Genomic DNA, 21,088 nt, shown 5'->3' on the forward strand with positions numbered 1-21,088 from the left:
ATACATTCAAAGCTCTTTTTGGTGATTTATCATTGTTTCAACCTAAAGAGTTTCTGAAATTTCCTAACATACCATTCATAACTCCAACGGAATCCCTTACATACTGAAATAAGTCAGTATTGTTTTCTTTTTTAAAATGTCACCACTGATGAGGAGCTAAGTCTTAAGTTTTTGAAATATTTAAGAAAATATTAAATTCATTATAAGAATAATAATTTAGTATTCATCTTGTTTATAAATGTGTTTCCTCTGTGGTTGGACAACTGGATTATAATTTGTTTTTAGAGTTCTCGATTGCAATTATATTAATTTAAAACTATATTTTGAGACTAGTGAAATAAATTATGGTACATCCATCTAATGGAATACTATGTAGCTGTAATAAAGAATGAAGATGCTTTTAATGTACTGGTATGGAATGATCTCAGATATCTTAATATATTAGGTGTATAAAGCAAATGAGAATAGTAGGCAAAACATGCTATTATTTATGCAAAATGGGAAAATTTTACACTTATACATACACACATAGATACATACATGTGTATTTACTTATAAGACTTAGACTACCGGTCAGGCACAGTGGCTCACGCCTGTAATCCCAGCACTTTGGGAGGCCGAGGTTGGTGGATCACCTGAGGTCAAGAGTTCCAGACCAGCATGGTGAAAGCCCGTTTCTACTAAAAATACAAAAAATTAGCCGGGCATGGTGGCGCACGCCTATAATCCCAGCTACTCGGGGGGCTGAGGCAGGAGAATTGCTTGAACCCGGGAGGCAGAGGTTACAGTGAGCCGAGGTCACGCCATTGCAGTCCAGCCTGGGCAACAAGAGCAAAACTCCGTCTCAAAAAAAAAAAAAGACTATCATCTGGGCAAGGTGGCTCACACCTGTAATCCCAGCATTTTGGGAGGCTAAGGTGGGAGGATGTCTTGAAGCCTGGAGTTCCAGGCCAGCCTGGGCAACATAGCAAGACCTTGTGTATACAAAAAAAGTGAAAAAATTAACCAGGCATGGTGGCGTGTGCCTGTAGTCCCAGCTACTCTGGAGGCTGAGGTGGGAGGATTGCTTGAGCCAGGAGTTTGAGGCTGCAGTGAGCCATGATTGTGCCACTGCCCTTCAGCACGCCAGCCTGGGCAACAGAGCAAGACTCTGTCTCTCAGGAAAAAAAAAAAACCCTTAAAGAATACAAAGGAACAGAAGAATGGGTAATTACATGATTCAGGGGTAACAGTTGGGATATATCACTGGTGGCCATTTTATATATTTTACATATTGAACCCTGTGAATGCTTTACCTATTACAAAAACAAACGAAAATTACTTTCTATTTGTTCAACAAAGAGTGTCTACATTTAAAAAAATTAATTGCCTGGGAAAAAAAGAAACAATAAGTCCATTTTCTTCTTGGGGTCCAGCATTCTCAGTAGGAATGCACAGAAGAATAAATTTCTCATTGTACACATTTGTCTGATTTTTTTCTTCACTAAAAGAATGCCTAAAGTGTGTAGGATCCTTCCAATACTCTGATACTGCTACTCAAAGTGTTGTCCAAGGATCAATAGCATCAGGAGCTGGCTAGAAATGCAGAATCATTGTGCCCCACCCTACACCTATAGAATCAAGAATCAGCACTTTAACAAGGTTCTGCCAGAGGATTTACATGCACTTTAAAGTACTGCTGCAACAGGCAGGATGGAGTTGGATAAAGACAATGCCAGTAGCCCTAGGATATTAGGCAAATTGATGGTTTTTCAGGATAGAGAGCAAAAGGGCACTGAGCAGACTTCCATGAAGTTGAGAACTGATGGAAATCTTATAAATACCCTGGAACCTAAAGTCAGAGAGAAATCATAGCTCCTGAGTGTAAATAAAAATGTAATATATTTTCTATTTAATTTTTAAATAACCCAGTAATATGAAAAAAATCATCGTTCTAGGCCTGCAAAAAGATAAAACCATTAGCTGTCTCAAAAATCAAACCAAAATAGACTAAAACTCTCGATAGCCATCTATCCACTTTCAGTCAAGTCTCTCTGCTTCTACTTTTCCCCCCATCCCACCACCATTTATCCAACAATAAGAATGTGTCTTCTGAAATGGAAGTCAAGTCATGTCACTCATGACTTCTACACCCTTCAGTGGTGCTGTGATTTGAATATATCTCTCAAAATTCACGTGTTGGAAGCTTAATCCCCACTGCAGCAGTATTGGGAGTGGGGCCTAATAAGAGATGATTAGGTCAGGAGTGGATTAATGTCGTTATTGCAAGAGTAAATTAGTTATCATGGGAGTAGACTTGTTATAAAAGTGAATTCAAGGCCAGGTGCAGTGGCTCATGCCTATAATCCTAGCCCTTTGTGAGGCCAAGGCAAGCAGATCACTTGAGGTCAGGAGTTTGAGACCAACCTGGCCAACATGGTGAAACCCTGTCTCTACTAAAAATACAAAAATTCCCCCCGGGGTGGTGACATGTGCCTGTAGTCCCAGCTACTCTGGAGGCTGAGGCACGAGAATCGCTTGAACCCAGGAGGCAGAGGCTGCAGTGAGCCGAGATCACGCCACTGCACTCCAGCCTGGGTGAAAGAACGAGACTTTGTCTCAAAAAGAAAAGAAAAGTTCAGGCCCCCTTGCTCTTTTGCTCTCTCTCACACAGGGCTCTCTTGCTGTATGTCTTCTGCCATGGGATGATGCAGCAAGAAGGCCCTCGCTAGGTGCTGGCAACATGCTCTTGGATTTCTCAGCCTCCAGAACTATAAGAAATACATTTATTTTCTTTATAAGTTAGATAGTCTGTGGTATTCTGTTATGACAACACAAAATGGATTAAGACAAATGGCTTCTCATTTTACTCAGAATTAGAGCCAGAGCCCTAACACAGACCTATAAGGCTCTACACAACACAGCTCCTGCCGTGGTCACTCAACTGCTACTACTCTCCCCCGGCTTGCTCAGGTCCAGACACACTGGCCTCCTTGCTATTCCCTGAACTTAGCATGCTCTGCTTCCAGACCTTTGCACTTGTTCCCTCTGCCCAGGATCCTGTTCCTCCAGATGACCCAAAGCTCATGTCCTTCAGGTCTCTGCTTAAGCATCAACTGATAAGCGAGGCCTTCCTTGACCACTCTACATAAAATAGCTGCTCCCCACCCCTCCATCCTCCTTACCCTGCTTTATTTCTCCCCAATCACTTATCATTTCTCACGCAATACTATTTTATTTGTTGACTTGCTTGTTTTTTTTTTCCTAGTAGAATATAAGCTCCTCAAAGGCTGGAGCTTTATTTTGGTCATTGCCACACCTCTAGTGCCTAAAAGAGGGATAGTTAATGAATGAAGTTAATGAATGAAGATAGTTAATGAATGAAGAAATTATCCTGTCTTAATTTGTGAAGGATGCCATGTCAAAGTACCATAGACTGGGTAGCTTAAATGATAGAAATGTATTTCTCACAGATCTGGAGTTTGAGAAGTTCAAGATCAAATGCTGGCTGACTCGGTTTCTGGTGAGGGCTGTCTTGCTGGCTTGCAGATGCCTTCTCACTGTGTCCTCACATGACCTTTTCTCAGTCATGCTCAATGGAGAGAGAGATTTCTCTCTCTTCCTCTTCTTATAAGGCCACCAATCCCGTTGCATTAGGATCCCACATGTATGACTGTCAGAGGCATTTAAACCAGAGGGACTCCATCTTGAATAGGGGCTGGGTAAAATAAGGCTGAGACCTTCTGGGCTGCATTCTTAGGAGGTTAAGGCGTTCTGAGTCACAGGAGGAGATAGGAAGTCAGCACAAGATACAGGTCATAAGGACCTTGCTGATAAAACAGGTTGCAGTAAAGAAGCCGGCCAATGGGTGCAGTGGCTCACCCCTGTAATCCAGCACTTTGTGTGGCCGAGGTGGGCAGATCACTTGAGGTCAGGAGTTTGAGACCAGCCTGGCCAACATGATGAAACCCTGTCTCTACGAAAAATGTAAAAAAAAAAAAAAAAAAAGCCGGGTGTGGTGGCACAGACCTGTAGTCCCAGCTACTCGGAAGGCTGAGGCAGGAGAATCGCTTGAACCTGGGAGGCAGAGGTTGCAGTGAGCCAAGATTGCTCCACTGCACTCCAGCCTGGGTGACAGAGCAAGACACCATCTAAAAAAATAAAAAAAGAAGCTGGCCAAAACCCACCAAAACCAAGATGGTGACAAAAGTGACCTCCGGTCATCCTCACTGCTCATTATACACTAATTATAATACATTAGCGTGCTAAGAGACACTCCCGCCAGTGCCATGACAGTTTACAAATGCCATGGCAACGTCAGGAAGTTACCCTATATGGTCTAAAAGGGGGAGAAACTCTCAGTTCCAGGAGTTGCCCACCCCTTTCCCAGGAAACTGATGAATAATCCACCCGCTTGTTTAGCATACAATCAAGAAATAACCATAAAAATGGGCAACCAGTGGCCCATGCTGCTGCTCTGCCTCTGGATTAGCCATTCGTTATTCCTTTACTTTCTTAATAAACTTGCTTTCACTTTACTCTATGGACTTGCTTTGAATTCTTTCCTGCAGGAGATCCAGGAGCCCTCTGTTGGGGTCTGGATTGGGACCCCTTTCCAGTAACATGATCACATTTAATCTTAATTATCTCCTAAAAGCTCTGTCTCCAAATACCATCACATTGCAGGGTAGGGTTTCAACATACGAATTTGGGATTGCAGGGGACACAGTTCAGGTCATAGCAGATCTCATAACCAGCTCAGCCCTATCATCGTTAAAGAAATTCTCCCCTCAGGCATTTTCTTTTTTAGTTTTTATCTCTTTCAAGGCTCTATTTGGTGTTTATTTTAATATAATTTCCCCTGAACAAAAATTGCTTAAACCAGGGGTTTATCATTTGATACTACTTGCCCTGGGGATATCTGTGGGTTTTGTTTTTTTTTTTTGGTGGGGGGTGGTCTGGAGGCTTGCAGTAGGTCTCTCATTGTCAATAGTTAGATGTTCCTGAATATACATTTTTAAATATTGAGGGGAAAAAACCGAATTCAGGGTGTTTGTTGCAATTACTGCTCAGTCCCTTATCTTCCTTGATTTGGAACTTGATTGAAATGCCACTTTATAAAATACAAGGTAACTGTAGCTGCTTTGAAACTCTCCATACATGTCCACACCATATTGTAGTGTAGAAAACCTTCCTGTTTGCTAATTGCATCTACAGTTGTGTAAGTATCAGGAACAACTTATAAAATAAATGCATTTTAGCAAACTTTACCCCTGTACTAGTACTGTATAGGAATTAGTTTTCAACCCTGATCACTATGAAACCGCCTTTGCAAAATTATGACTGAGACAGTGAAAGAGATCTAACCTAACCACTCTATTTTGCTTCTAACCTCCAACTTGTCCTTGTTCATTACTGGACGTAATGGCTGAACTAACTTTGGGAATAACTTAGTTTATAGTTTATAGTTTAAAACAAAGATGGCTGGGCACAGTGGCTCACACCTACAATCCCAGCACTTTGGGAGGCTGAGGCGGGTACATCACTTGAGGTCAGGAGTTTGAGACCAGCCTGGCCAACATGGCGAAACCCTGTGTTTACTAAAAATACAAAAATTAGCTGGGCATGATGGCGCCTCCCTGTAATCCCAGCTACTCAGGAGGCTGAGGCACGAGAATCACTCGAACCCAGGAGGTGGAGGTTGCAGTGAGCCGAGATCTCATCACTGCACTCCAGCCTGGGCGACAGGGTGAGACTCTATCTCAAAAACAAACAAACAAACAAAAACAAAGACAATAACAGCCCTTTCCCAAAACAAACCTCCTTGCCTGGGGACTAGGCTGCCTTTGTAGGGCTTAGAAATTAGCTACAAGTAAGCCGGGCGCGGTGGCTCACGCCTGTAATCCCAGCACTTTGGGAGGCTGAGGCAGGCGGATCACGAGGTCAAGAGATCGAGACCATCCTGGCCAATGTGGTGAAACCCCGTCTCTACTAAAAATACAAAAATTAGCTGGTGTGTTGGCACGCGCCTGTAGTCTCAGCTACTTGGGAGGCTGAGGCAGGAGAATCGCTTGAAGTGAGCCAAGATCGTGCCACTGCACTTCAGCCTGGCAACAGAGCGAGACTCCATCTCAAAAAAAAAAAAAAAAAAAAAGAAATTAGCCACAAGATTAGAAATTATGGTTTAGGAGTCATGAAGCTGGAGGCTATAAGATTCTGACCCTCCCTAAACTGCTTCTAAAATCAGTGCTTGAGATATTTGCAGACCCTGCACTTGATGGATTAGCTGGCACCACCTGGATCGCTTAAGTGGCTCATCTGATCTTGCGGCCCCCACTCAGCACAAGAAGACAGCTTTGACTTCCTATGATTTCATCCCTGACCTATCAGCACTCCTGGCTCACTGGCTTCCCCCAACCCACTAAGTTGTTTTTGAAAACTCTGCTCCCCAAATGCCTGGGGAGACTGATTTGAGTAACAATAAACCTCTGGTCTCCCGCACAGCCAGCTCTACATGAATTACTTTCTCTATTGCAATTTCCTTGTCTTGATAAATCAGCTCTCTCTAGGCAATGGGCAAGGTGAACCCATTGGGCAGTTACTACTAGAATCACCCATAGACTTGTTTCAACACACAGGTAACCAGATGGACAAAAACTCTCTCCTTACCTAAACTCTTGCCAGGTTCCTCTGAACCCTCTTCTTAACTGAACCACAAGCTTGGCCTGTAGAAACTGCTGACTCTGTGTACAAATGATTTTGTCCACTCCCTATTCACCCCCCACCCCGACCACACATATACTAAGAGACTGGAACAGACAGTAGCATAGTTTCTAACAGCTCAAGTCCACATCCTTAGCATGACAACTCCAGCCCCCTTAAGTTCCTGCCTAAGAGAAAGCTCCATGCTGCAAGGAGAATTACTAACTGTTTGTTCCAGCCAAAACATGGTGACAGGCATATAGGTCCCCCCTCTTAGAGCAGTTACTTTAGAAAGCCTGCAATTATAAATCCTTTCTCTGACCCTTTGAAATGTAAATCTACCACCCAGAACTGTCTTTTCAAGGGCCTGAGAGCCATCTCTTTGAAATGCAAACCTTTAAGGAGATAATTCTCACTCTTATTTATTTTTATTTATTTTTTATTTTTTTGAGACGGAGTCTCACTCTGTCGCCAGGCTGGAGTGCAGTGGTGCGATCTCGGCTCACTGCAAACTCTGCCTCCTGGGTTCAAGTGATTCTCCTGCCTTAGCCTCCCGAGTAGCTGGGACTACAGGCACGCGCCACCACGCCTAGCTAATTTTTGTATTTTTAGCAGAGATGGGGTTTCACCATGTTGGCGAGGATGGTCCGCCCACCTCGGCCTCCCGAAGTTTTGGGATTACAGGTGTGAGCCACTGCGCCCAGCCTCACTCTTGATCTTCTCCCTGTGGTGGGGAAGGGCCTAACCTTGGTAGATGCTGTATTCTAACTTACGCCACTGCCTCTTCTATCATGAAGCTATCAGAGATTTGTTTCTCCTCCAGGTAGTGCCAATTAACAAACCACCAGATGGCTTGGTCACATGCACCAGTGCCCCCTTCACACCCTTCAGCACTTTGCCTTCGGCACCACCAGCCTTTAAAAAGTCTCCTGCCTGGCCGGACGCAGTGCCTCACACCTGTAATCCCAGCACCCCTGGGAGGCCGAGGTGGGTGGATCACGAGGTCAGGAGATCGAGACCATCCTGGTTAAAATGACGAAACCCCGTCTCTACTAAAAATACAAAAAATTAGCCAGGCATGGTGGTGCACGCCTATAGTCCCAGCTACTGGGGAGGCTGAGGCAGGACAATTGCTTGAACCTGGGAGGCGGAGGTTGCCGTGAACTGAGATCGTGCCATTGCACTCCAGCCTGGGTGACAGAGCGACTCCGTCTCAAAAAAAAAAAATCTGCCTTGTGTCCCAGTGAAGCTTCACACTGCCCCCTCTTTCCTACTGCAGCAGTTACAATGCATAGACTTTACCCACCTTTTAACTCTCTGCTAACTATCCAATTTAACTAGTGACCAGCTTTTTTTTTTTTTATCTTTGGCAAGACCAACCCCAGAGATTCTGTCTTGGTGGGTCTGGGGTGGTGCCGAGGTATTAAGATTTTATTAAAAACCTCACAAGAAGAGTCTTCTGATGCAGAATCAGAATTGAGAATAACTGCTGTAGGACAGCAGCCCTCAAACTGGGGATTGTAGGCTAACAGCATCGTTATCACCTGGGAACTTCTTAGAAATGCAAATACTTGGCCTGGTGCTGTAGCTCACGCCTGTAATCCCACCATTTTGGGAGGCTGAGGCGGGCGGATTACCTGAAGTCAGGAGTTCAAGACCAGCCTGGCCAACATGGTGAAATCCCATCTCTACTAAAAATACAAAAATTAGTTGGGCATGGTGGCATGTGCCTGTAATCCCAACTAGTCGGGAGGCTGAGGCAGGAGAATGGCTTGAATCTGGGAGGTGAAGGTTGCAGTGAGCCCAGATCATGCCACTGCACTCCAGCCTGGGTGACGGAGCCAGACACCGTCTCAAAAAAAAAAAAAAGCAAATACTTTCCCCCACACCCCAATTTGTCTACTGAATCTGATGTTTTGTGGGTGGGGCCAGCAATCTGTCTCAGCAAGCCTTTATGGTAATTTGGATGCACTAAACTGAGAACCACTGCTAGAGGAGGTTAGATTTGTTCTGTGTAATATAATTAGGACTTTGATAGTTGTTAACTGTGACTTGAAGCCTGGTTATGTCAATAAACACTAACCTGAAGAATATGTCTGCAAAATTTCCTACTCCTGTTCCACTCCCTTTCCCTGCTTTTTTTCCCCCCACTGTATTTTCTCTGAAAAGAGAACTAGAAAGATCCTGGGTCACTAATAGTCTTGGAAATCACCATTTGTCTTTGAAACGGTAACACTATTGCTAAACTTCAGTGACAACATTGGCCATTGGAAAGGGTGAGTAGAATCCAAGACTCTTCCCCCTTTAGAAATTCTTAAATACCCTAAAATATGCCCTTTGGCTAACATTTTTTGTAACCGGATGTATGTTTCAGAGAGAAAGTCTGGGTAAGAAAAATGATGGAATTTATAAATTATTGCTTTTCCTTTCTACTTTGATAGTTGAAGATTGTATTTCGTTCCAGAATATGTAACCCAGACTTTTGTCAGCCTCTTCCTTTTTTTTTGTTTTTGACAGAGCCTCACTTTGTTGCCCAGGCTGAGGGCAGTGGCACGATCTCAACTCACTGCAACCTCCAGGGTTCAAGCGATTCTCCTGCCTCAGCCTCCCGAGTAGCTGGTGGCATGTGCCACCACACCCAGCTAATTTTTGTATTTTTAGTAGAGAAGGGGTTTCACCATGTTGGCCAAGCTGGTCTCAAACTCCTGACCTCAAGTGATCCGCCCACCTCAGCCTCCCAAAGTGCAGGCATTACAGGCATGAGCCACTGCGCCTGGCCCAGCCTCTTCTTATTCCCAGAGAATAGGAGGAGGTGTGTTGGGGAAGTGGACAATCATTCACTGCCTGGATGGAGAAGAGAAGGTCATTAGGAGAGAGGGGAGGAAAAACAACTGAAGTGTTCTACTGCTTTCTACTCTAGGCAGTGCCAAAGAGTTATGGCTCTTTTAATTCATCCCTTCATCTCATTTGTAAATGGAAAAACACATTCCACAAAAAGAAGTCTTTGTTTCTGGAAACACTTGTTTTAGAAAAAAAACAAAAAAGGTATGAGGAAAGCTTTATTTTGGGGAAATACACTCTCTTGTTTTTCTTTATTAAATGTTTATGTCATTTTGTAAAACACATGATATAGTGAAATAAATGAAAAAATATTTACACATATGCATACACACAGTATTCTTTCAAAGCATAGAGACATAAAAATAATCCTGAAGTTTGGAAATATGTAGATTTTGGCAAGAGAGGTATATCTTTGTATTTCTCACATTAGGATTATTTTGTAAGCACACACTAGTCTTGTCTCACTTAGGGGCAAACTAACAGTGTATTTTGAAGAGATGCCATTGCTGAAGGGCATCAAACATTTATTTCCTTTAAGAATTATACAGGGCCGTGTGCGGTGGCTCACGTTTGTAATCACAGCACTTTAGGAGGCCCAGGCAGGTGGGTCACCTGAGGTCAGGAGTTCAAGACAAGCTTGGCCAACGTATAGTGAAATCCCGTCTTTACTAAAAAATACAAAAATTAGCTGGGTGTGGTGGCGCACGCCTGTAGTCCCAGCTACAAGCTGAGGCAGAAGTGCTTGAAGCTGAAGCTGAGGCAGGAGAATTGCTTGAATGAGGGAGGCGGAGTGCAGTGAGCTGAGATCGTGCCACTGCACTCCAGCCTGGGCGACAGAGCAAGACTCCATCTGTAAGAAAAAAAAAAAAAAAAGATCAAGAGCAGTGGCTCACGCCTGTAATCCCAGCACTTTAGGTGGCCAAGGTGGGCAGGTCACGAGGTCAGGAGTTCGAGACCAGCCTGACCAATATAGAGAAACCCCGTTTCTACTAAAAGTACAAAAATTAGCCAGGTGTGGTGGCACACGCCTGTAATCCCAGCTACTCAGGAGGCTGAGGCAGGAGAATCGCTTGAACCTGGGAGGCAGAGGCTGCAGTGAGCCAAGAGTGTGCCACTGCATTCCAGCCTGGGTGACAGAGCGAGACTCCGTCTCAAAAAAAAAAAAAAAAAAGATTTATTCAAACCCACTTGCTCTTCCAAACATTTCTGTGAAATTTATGTAGTTTTTATTTATATCCATGCTTCTTTTAATGGGTTAGAAACTCTTCAATAACCTCCTGCAAAGAGTCTCAAATCTGGCTTCAACTACCCTTGCCTAATTGGTCAGAGCATTAGAACCAACATGTCAAACCAGTCTTCCATAGCCTGTCTCCCCACCTCCCACCTCTACCCAAAAACATGTTTATAAGTCAAAGGTGATTTCAGCTGGGAAGGGAAGGGGTGGTCTCTTGTGTGTTGGAGTTAATTATTGTCTCATACTTCCTTTCCAGTGACATTATCCACCCCATCTTGAAATCCTAGAGCCATTTCTACAAGGTTCATTACTCCACTTCATTAAGCAACAGGTCCTGCTAGCTACAGTCTTTAAAAAAAAAAAAAAAGCAGTAGCAAGTGACAGTTTTAGCAACACTTCCTAACTCCAGTCTGTGACACGCCCATGAACTTTCCACATTAAGAGGAAGTGGTAGGGTGGAAAATTCTAACCTTTTCGAAACTTTGGGACTCTATAAAAATTCCTGTGTGGAAGAAGCTGGAGAAGAAATCCTTGATCTGTAACTTAATATATGTGTATATTTTATGTGTACATATTGGCCTGCCTACCTGCGTGTTATAAAGCACGACATCCTACATGCCACAGAGATGCATCTCACAGAGGCTAAGACAAGGTACCAGTCCTCAAAAAGCTGACAGCAGAGGCAGAAGGAAGAAGCAAACACAAAAAACAGTAACTAATTGTGAAGCAGGATGAAATAAGTGATAACAAAGAGGCAAGAGTGACGTGTGGTGGGTTCTGACTGATGGGAGGTTTTATATAGCAGCACCAAATACCATACAGATTCCAGGTTCAAACGCACACAAAACAGGAAGATGAGAAAGCTTAAGACTCAAAATGGAATGGATTAGATAATATAATATATACGAAAGTCCTGGCAGATGGCTTCACTTATTGTTGTAAGAAGGAGTTAGCATTTGATTTGAGCTCTGAAGGATAAAAGAATTTTAAGTGAGGAGAAGGGTGTTCCAGGCTGAGGAAACAAGGTAGAGACAGAGTTGACAGTTTGAGTCTCGGGAGTAAGGTGGGGAATGAAGAGTTGATGGGGTGCTAGCAAACAGTGCCTGGAGAGAGAAAACAGGAGTCTGAAAGCTATGCTAGACAAAGCACCAAGAGCTTTGTGTAACAGGCTGCGGAGCTGGGAGGAAATGAAGAAAAGAAAAAGGTGGTTATTCAATCTCCGCATTCAGACACATCACTACCACCTTCTCTCTGGTCCACCTGAACTGGTCAGAGATAACCAAAGGAGGATAAGGAAATCAACGTGTTGCAACAACAAGGACATCTTTGTAGCACTGCAGTGTCCTAATTGTGACTAATTGTGAAACAGTTCATCACCTCTGCTCACCCAGACCCCTCTCCTATCAGCACCACCACCTCTTCCACCAATCCCCACAGCATTAACTCCACTTCCACTCTGTCCGACATCACCCCCCTCAACCCTTCAGCTCCGCCTCTTCAATCTGGACCAGGAGCAGCCCCTACTGCCAGAACTACACCACAGCCACCCAGCATGGCAGAGCAAGCTTGCACAGGGAAGGTGTGCTAGGAAATGGCTGCACACTGTCCCACTAGGGAATTCCATCCTCTGCCAACTAAGGAATTCCATGGAAAAGATTCATGTCAGTGGACAGATCCAGATGGTGCCTGGTACTCTGCAGGTCCTCAATAACTTTCTGTTAAATTGGGTCTTAATTGTTTGTGAGTTATTGATTATAATAAGTCCAATTTCTCAATAAATGGAGTTAGACATCAAGGAGCAACTGTGGTATTGTCAAATGTGAGCCTAAAAGCTCAATACTTTCTACCGCGGCCCTCACTACCATTTTAGTATTATGTTCAAAAATAAGCATGAGATTTCCCCAGTTATAAAGATAACGCATATACATTATGTAAAATTTGGAACATATCCAACTATCTTGCTTTTAAGTTCCCCAGAAAAACAACAACCAGAATCAGCTATTGCAGTCATTTCCTACTGCTGCTGCCGCAAATTATCACAGATTTAATGGCTTAAAACAAACATAAATTCATCTTACAGTTCTGGAGGTCAGAAGTCTGACCTAGGTCTTACTGGGCTAAAATCAAGGCATCAGTGGGGCTGTGTTCATTCTGGAGACTCTACTGGAGCATGTGTTTCTTTGCCTTTTCCAGCTCATGGGAGCTGCCTCCGCTCTTTTTTTTTTTTTTTTTTTTGAGACAGGGTCTTGTTCTGTTGCCCAGGCTGGAGTGCGATTACATCATTACAGCCTCAACTTCCTGGGCTCAGGTGATCCTTCTGCCTCAGCCTCCTGGGTAGCTGGAACCACAGGTGTCTGTCACCACTCCTGGCTAATTTTTTTTTTTTTTTTTTTTTTTGGTAGAGACGGGGTTTTGCCATGTTGCCCAGACTGGACTCTAACTCCTAGGCTCAAGCAATCTGCCCACCTTGCCCTCCCAAAGTGTTGGGATTACAGGCGTGAGCCACCGTGCCCAGCCTACCCACGTTCTTTAGCTTGTGGCCCCTTCATTCATCTTCAAAGCCAGCAACTTTGTGTCTCTTTGATCATTAGTCACATCTTCCTCTGACTTTCTTCTGCCTCCCTCTTTCACTTTTAAGGACACTTGCGATTACATTGGGCCAACATGAATGATCCAGGATAATCTAGGATTATCAGTTTGCTGATTAGCATGTGTAATCTTAATTCTTCTTTGCCATGTGAAGTAACAAATTCACAGATTCTAGGGATTAGGACACAAACATCTTTGGGGCGTTGTTGGCACTAATAATTCCTGTATTCAGAAATAGTAACCACAAACATTTTATTATGTGACTTTCTGTTCTTTTTAAGGTTCACATATATGCAAATATGTAATGCAGTCATGTGTCTCTTAACCATAGGGTTACATTCTGAAAAATGCACCATTAGGCAGTTTTGTCACTGTGTGAACATCATAGAGTGTACTTACATAAACCTAGATGGTATAGCCTTACACACCTAGGCTAGTTAGTATAGCTACACACCTGTACAACATGTTACTGTACTGAAAACTGTAGGCAATTGTAGCACAATGGTTAGAATTTATGTATCTAAATATATCTAAACATAGAAAAGGTACAGTAAAAATATGATATAAAAGTTTTTTCAAATGATTCTCTTATATAGGGCACATACCATGATTGGAGCCTGCAGGACTGGAAGTTGTTCTGGGTTAGTCAGTGAGTGAGTGGTGAGTGAATGTGAAGGCCTAGGACATTACTGCACACTACTGTAGACTTCATCAACACTGTACACCTAGGCTACACTCAATTTATTAAAAATATATTTGTCTTTCTTCAATAATAAACTATTGGGATACATTCTGAGAAGTGTACTGTTAGGCAACTTTTTACCTACTATAACTTTTTTGCCTTATAAACTTTTAAATTTTGAAAAACTTTTTGACTCATTTGTAATAAAACTTAGCTTAAAACACACATTGTACAGCTATACAAAATATTTTCTTTCTTTACATCTTTAATCTATAATACACCTTTACCTATTTCTAAAATTTTTTATTTTAATTTTTACTTTTTAGGCTTTTTTGTTAAAAACTAAAACACAAGCACACACATTAGCCTAGGACTACACTGGGTCAGGATCATCAATGTCACTGTCTTCCACCTCCACATCTTGTCCTACTGGAAGGTTTTCAGGGGCAATAACACGCATGGAGCTGTCCTCTCCTATGACAACAATGCCTTCTTTCAGCATACCACCTAAAGGACCTGAAATATGTAAACCAGTAACAGTCATTTATTATCACTAGCAAGTATGAAGTACTGTGCATAATTGTATGTGTTATACTTTTATACAATTGGCAGTGCAGTGGGTTTGTTTACACCATCACCACAAGCAGGTGAGTAATGGCTTATGCTACATCACTGGCTGTGATGGCTATGATGGCTATGATGTCACTAGGTGATAGGAATTTTTCAGCTCCATTATAATCTGATGGGATTACTTATCTGCCGTTGACCAGAATGTTGTTATTTGGCACGTGGCTGTACATGTAATAGGCTGTTCCTCCACTTTAAAGTGGGATAATATGCATGTAGGGAATGGAGTTTTCTGTGTAACTATAGACCTGTAAGACATGCTCTACTTTTAGATCAGCTAATAATCAACAAGGTTACTTTGAATATAATAATGGCTACTTAAAAGCCAGTGAAGGTTCCTCTTTTTCCCATTCAAATTGCCTGTGGAAGTGGAGTAAATGTATTAGTGTGTGTTGATTCATGAGTTGACCAAATTTGGCCAGAAAGTGAAAGCTTTGTTTATGGGAAGAATCAGAGGGTGTTCCAATGAAAACAAGAGCCACTGGTAGTAATGGAGCCTGGAGGTGTTCACACTTGTATTAATCATGCTTCAGCCTACTGTGTTCTGTGAAAAAGAGAACTTGTTTTATACATATAGTCTAATAATTTGTGTCTGACCTGGCAACTCCTTCGTTCCTTCTTCAGTGTTCTAAGATTACACAAACCTAAAGAATAGTGTCAGGCCTCTGAGCCCAAACTAAGCCATCATATAACCTGTGACCTGCACGTATACATCCAGATGGCCTGAAGCAACTGAAGATCCACAAAAGAAGTGCAAATAGCCTTAACTGATGACATTCCACCATTGTGATTTGTTTCTGCCCCACTCTAACTAATCAACGTACTTTGTAATCTCCCCCACCCTAAAGAAGGTTCTTTGTAATTCTCCCCACCCTTGAGAATGTACTTTGTGAGATCCACCCCCACCCGCAAACCATTGCTCTTAACTCCACTGCCTATCCCCAAACCTGTAAGAACTAATGATAATCCCACCACCCTTTGCTGACTCTCTTTTTGGACTCAGCCTGCCTGCATCCAGGTGAAGTAAACAGCCTCGTTGCTCACACAAAGCCTGTTGGTGGACTCTCTTCACACGGACGCATGTGACAAATAGGACATTTGATATCAGATATTTTTTTCTCCTAGCAGGACACTCATGAGTCATCATCAAATTTTTTTTATAGAATTGTTCTCACAGGCTATTCTCTAGGTAGGGAGTTGCAAATAGTAAAGCAATTCATGCTCAGAAGATATTTCAAAATGGTAAAATCTGTTCGAGTAGGTCAAATAAAAATTAAGAAAACCATTTGCAATTATAATTGCGAAGGGATATGCTATTTATTTACAGAGTACCTTTCCCCAAAATAATTTTTTTTTGTTTGAGACAAGGTCTCTCTCTGGCTGGAGTCCAGTGGCATGATTATGGCTCTTTGAAGATTTGACCTCCTGGGCTCAAGGGATCCTCCTGCCTCAGCCTCCTGAGTACCTGGGACCAAAGGCACATGCCACCGCACCTGGCTAATTTGTTATTTTTTGTAGAGATGGGTTTTTGCCATGTTGCCCAGGCTGGCCTCGAACTCCTTGGCTCAAGTGATTTGCCTGTCTTGGCCTCCCACAGCCAGGCCATGCCTGGCCTAAAAGACTCCAAATCACTAAATTACTATGTTATCTTAAAAGATAGGTGGGAAGAGGCTGGGCGTGGTGGCTCATGCCTGTAATCCCAGAACTTTGGGAGGCCAAGGTGGGCGGATCACGAGGTCAGGAGATCGAGACCATCCTGGCTAACACGGTGAAACCCCATCTCTAATAAAAATACAAAAAACTGGCCAGGCATGGTGGCAGGTGCCTGTAGTCCTAGCTACTTGGGAGGCTGAGGCAGGAGAATGGCATGAACCCAGGAGGCAGAGCTTGCAGTGAGCCGAGATCGTGCCACTGCACTCCAGCCTGGGCGACACAGCGAGACTCCATCTCAAAAATAAATAAATAAATAAATAAATAAATAAATAAAATAAAAAGATAGGTAGGAAGAGACATTTTGGTAAAGTTTATCTTGTCTGGTGATAAGGGAGAAGAGTCTCTCGGTCCAACTTTCCCCCATTTTCCTTCTCCGTTTTTCTCATCTCTTTAGACCCAACATTTTAAACTGGCGAAAGGATGGGCAGCAGTTAAGGCCAGATGGGGCGAGGAGTTAAATATGTCATTTGCTCCCAAATATAGATTCTTTCAGAGGCAAAAACTCATTGATGTTTTAATACAGGTTTGATCTGAGGTCTCCCTGTCCCTTGAGGTCTAGATAAAGTGAAATCAATACCCCATTGCCCCCTGCTTCAAGGCTTGTGGCTGATTTCTAGAAATTCCTAAGTAGTTTACATTCTCAAACTCACCTCTGGCTCCAAACTTTTGTTTCCTCAGTTTATGGATTATTTCAGTGTCTTTTCATCTTCTTTCTTCTTCTCCTCCCCTTCCTCCTTCCCCTCCCCACCCCCCTCTTTCTCTTTCTTCTCCTTCTCCTTCTTCTTCTTCCTTCTTCTCCTTCTTCCTTCTCCTTGTTCTTCCTCTTCTTTTTTTTTTTTTTTTTAAGGCAGAGTCTTGTTCTGTCTCCCAGGCTGGAGGGCGGTGGCGTGATCTCGGTTCCCTGCAACCTGGCTCAAATGATCCTCCCGCCTCAGCTTCCCCAGCAGCTGGGATTACAGGTGGGAGCCACCAATGCCTGGCTGATTTTTGTGTATTTTGTAGAGATGGGGTTTCGCCATGTTGCTGTGGCTGGTCTCGAACTCCTGAGCTCACAAAAGTGATCTGTCTGCCTCGGCCTCCCAAAGTGCTGGTATTCTGCCGTGTCCGGCCTGCTTCTTCTGCTCAGCAATTCATTGACTCAGATATCATATTCAGGCTCTTTCCCAGTCTGTGTGCATGCACACACACACACACACACACACACACACACACACCTCCCAGGAGGCCGTTTGTGTGGTAAGTGGACTTTACCGACGATTTGAGAGACAGACGTGTTACAGTAGGTAGTCAGGCAGACATGAGTAGGGCAGGAGAGGGCCCCCTACTCACCAGAAACGTCAGGCGACCATCAGGTGGTAGTCAGGCGGTTGTTAACTGTCTCTCTAAAATAATAATTGGTCATAGCCAGTGCCAGAGAAAGGCAGTCTCCCAATAAATAGAAAACACATGAAACTGGTGATCAGCAGCTTCCCGGTAAGATCTTAGGAGTTAGGTGAGTGGGCTCCAGTATGCACATTAAGAGGCAAAATGGTGGAGTTTAACTGGTATATGACCTTCTAGGAACACTCCACTGGTAAGGGAAGAACGCCTCAAGTGAGCATGTGTACAACTCCGCGTGCAGCCCCTCCCCCGTACCGACAGGCCACTGCATGTGGGGTCAGCCCACCCCAAGTGAAGAATGGGGGGAGAAGTAATGCAACCCCGGAAGCATGCCAACATAGAAGACCCCAAGTCAAAGGTCAAACCATGCACTTGAATCTCTCAAGTCACCTGCTTGGCCCTCTTCCAAGTGTACTTTACTTCCTTTCATTCCTGCTCTAATACTTTTTAATAAACTTTCACTCCTGTTCTAAAACTTGCCTGGGTCTCTCACTCTGCCTTATGCCCCTTAGTGGAATTTTTCTTCTGAGGAGGCAAGGAATGAGGTTGCTGTAGACCCACATGGATTTGCCATTGCTAACACGTGAAAGTGGCAACTTCACCAAAGGAATTTTCACTCAGTCTCTCTCTACCTTACCTGGTGCCCCTCCTTCCTGTGCAAGGCCAAACACGTTCCTCTTTTTTGTCATGCAGAACTGACCTGCCTTTTCTTTCTTTGCCACAGTCTTGGGGCAGGGCACGCCTTTCCCCAGATGGCTTATCAAGGTATTACCCCAGGCACTGTTCCCTTCCTAAGAAGAGTTCTCATGCCAGCTGTTAACATAATAAGAATTTCAACCCTGTAAAATTTATTTTTAAACTCCAGTGTTTTCTGCCCAGAGAAAACTAGTATTTCTTTTATTTGACAAATATTTTTTGGTGTGTTTATTTTATGTCAGACATTATTGCTGGAGCTGAGAACACAGTGGGGAATTAGATGCAATCTTGGCCTTCACGGAGTTTCTGTCTCTTGGAGGAGAAATGTTTAAACAAATAATGATGCAAGTTATTTATTTATTTGTTTGTTTGTTTGTTTAGAGACAGAGTCTTGCTTTGTGGCCCAGGCTGGAGTGCAGTGGTGTGATGTCGGCTTACTGCAACCTCCCCCTCCCAGGTTCAAGCTATTCTCATGCCTCAGCCCCTGAGTAGCTGGGACCACAGGGGTGCACCACCACACCTGGCTAATTTTTGTATATTTGGTAGAGTCGGGGTTTTGCCACGTTGGCCATGCTGGTTCCAAACTCCTGGCTTTAAGTGATCCTCCCACCTCAGCCTCCCAAAATGCTGGGATTACAGGCGTGAGCCACTGTGCTCAGAGGCAAATAATTTATTTACAAGTGTGGTACATGTCACAAAGGAAAATTTCTGAATACTATCTGGAAGGGTGTAGAGGGTGGCAGGGTGGGTGGTCAGGGAAGGTCTTGCCAAAGAAGGGGCTCCTGAGTGGAGGAAGGGATGGTGAGGCACTTGCTAAAGAGGAACATTCCTTTCCAATGGAAAGGTATGTTCAAAAGCCCTGAGACAGAAAAAATGTTGCTGGTTTGTCTGACCACAGAAAGAGGCAAGTGGGGTTTCAGCAAGTAAGTGAAAGAAAGAGGGGTGAGAGGTTCTTGGTGTGGAGCCAGGACCCTTTTTAGGTAGAGTCTTATAGGCCATGGTGAGGAGTTAGGGCACCAATAGGGAAGTGACTTACTTGATTTATGTTTTAAAAGATTATTGTAGGTGCAGAATAGAGAATAGATTGCTTACACATTCCAGTGTTGTATAATAAACAACTTAAATATCTACAGATGCCGAATTGGTTAAGTAAATTATGCTATATTTTCATGCAATGAAATTACCACGAAGCCATTAAAAATGGTGAGATGTAATCTCAGCACTTTGGGAGGCCAAGGTGAGTGGATCACGAGGTCAGAAGATGGAGACTATCCTGGCTAAAACGGTGAAACCCCACCTCTACTAAAAATACAAAAATTAGCTGGGCGTAGTGGCGGGCATCTGTAGTCCCAGCTACTGGTGAGGCTGAGGCAGGAGAATGGTGTGAACCTGGGAGGCAGAGCTTGTAGTGAGCCGAGATTGTGCCACTGCACTCCAGTCTGGGTGACAGAGCAAGACTGTCTCAAAAAAAAAAAAAAAAATGGTGAGATGAATATATGTTGGCATGGTCAGATGTCCACATTATAGTAAGAGGGAAAAAAAAAACTTTTATCTGAGGAATGCAAGCCCTTTTAATTATCAGGCCCGAAGAGACATTAAAATGAGACATCAATCACATCCTTCTCCCCACTTTGAGCTATGTATTCATCCCATGAAACTGCTTGCTATTGCCACAAGCTATAATAAGTTTACCTAATTATGCCACACTGGGCACTATAACCACACCCTATAGGTTATCAATATATAGCCAATAACTAATCAATGCTATTTCTGTAAACCAATGAGAATTCCTGACAATCAACTTTGTCGCTCGACTTGCTGCCCCCCTTTTTTGCCTTTAAAAATCCACTTGTAGGCTGGGCGCGGTGGCTCACGCCTGTAAACCCAGCACTTTAGGAGGCTGAGGTCAGGAGTTCAAGACCAGCCTAGCCAACATGGTGAAACCCTGTCTCTACTAAAAATACAGAAGTTAGCTGGGTGTGGTGGTGGGTGCCTGTAGTCCCAGCTGCTCGGGAGGCTGAGGCAGGAGAATGGCGTGAACCCGGGAGGCAGAGCTTGCAGTGAGCCGAGATTGCACCACTGCACTCCAGCCTGGGCGACAGAGTAAGATTCTGTCTCAAAAAAAAAAAAAAAAAAAATCCACTTGTATTGCTCCAGTGCACTCCAGCCTGGGTGACAGAGGGAGATGCTATCTAAAAAAGAAAAAATAAATGAAATAAATAAATTCACTTGTAACTGCTGCTAATTGGAATGTATATTCAGAGCTACTTGAATTTATGATATTGGGTTGCAATCCTCAAGTTCACCCCAAATAATCGCTTTTTTTTTTTTGATGGAATTTAGCTCTTCTTGCCCAGGCTGTAGTGCAGTGGTACGATCTCAGCTCACTGCAACCTCTGCCTCCTGGGTTCGAGTGATTCTTCTGCCTCAGCCTCCTAAGTAGCTGGGATTGCAGGCGCCCACCGCTACGCCTGGCTAATTTTTTGTATTTTTAGTAGAAATAGGGTTTCACCATGTTGGCCTGGCTGGTCTCAAACCCCTGACCTCAGGTGATCCTCCCACCTCAGCCTCGCAAAGTGTTGGGATTACAGGTGTGAGCCACTGTGCCCAGCCATAATCTTTCTACCTATATTAATTTTGCCTCA

General features: G+C 43.6%; 1 protein-coding gene across 1 annotated transcript in view; it reads left to right on the forward strand.

The window, feature by feature from the left end:
• The window catches only part of LOC129135612 (uncharacterized), a 30,931-nt gene extending 18,382 nt beyond the window's left edge, over window positions 1-12,549 (forward strand). The window contains exon 4 of the mRNA XM_063816117.1: window positions 11,013-12,549. The gene's annotated coding sequence lies outside the window, so the exon portion shown is untranslated. The remainder of the gene's footprint in view (window positions 1-11,012) is intronic.
• Window positions 12,550-21,088: the final 8,539 nt, after the last annotated feature.

The sequence above is a fragment of the Pan troglodytes genome, chromosome 7 (assembly GCF_028858775.2).
Source record: "Pan troglodytes isolate AG18354 chromosome 7, NHGRI_mPanTro3-v2.0_pri, whole genome shotgun sequence".
Classification (NCBI taxonomy): Eukaryota; Metazoa; Chordata; class Mammalia; order Primates; family Hominidae; genus Pan; species Pan troglodytes.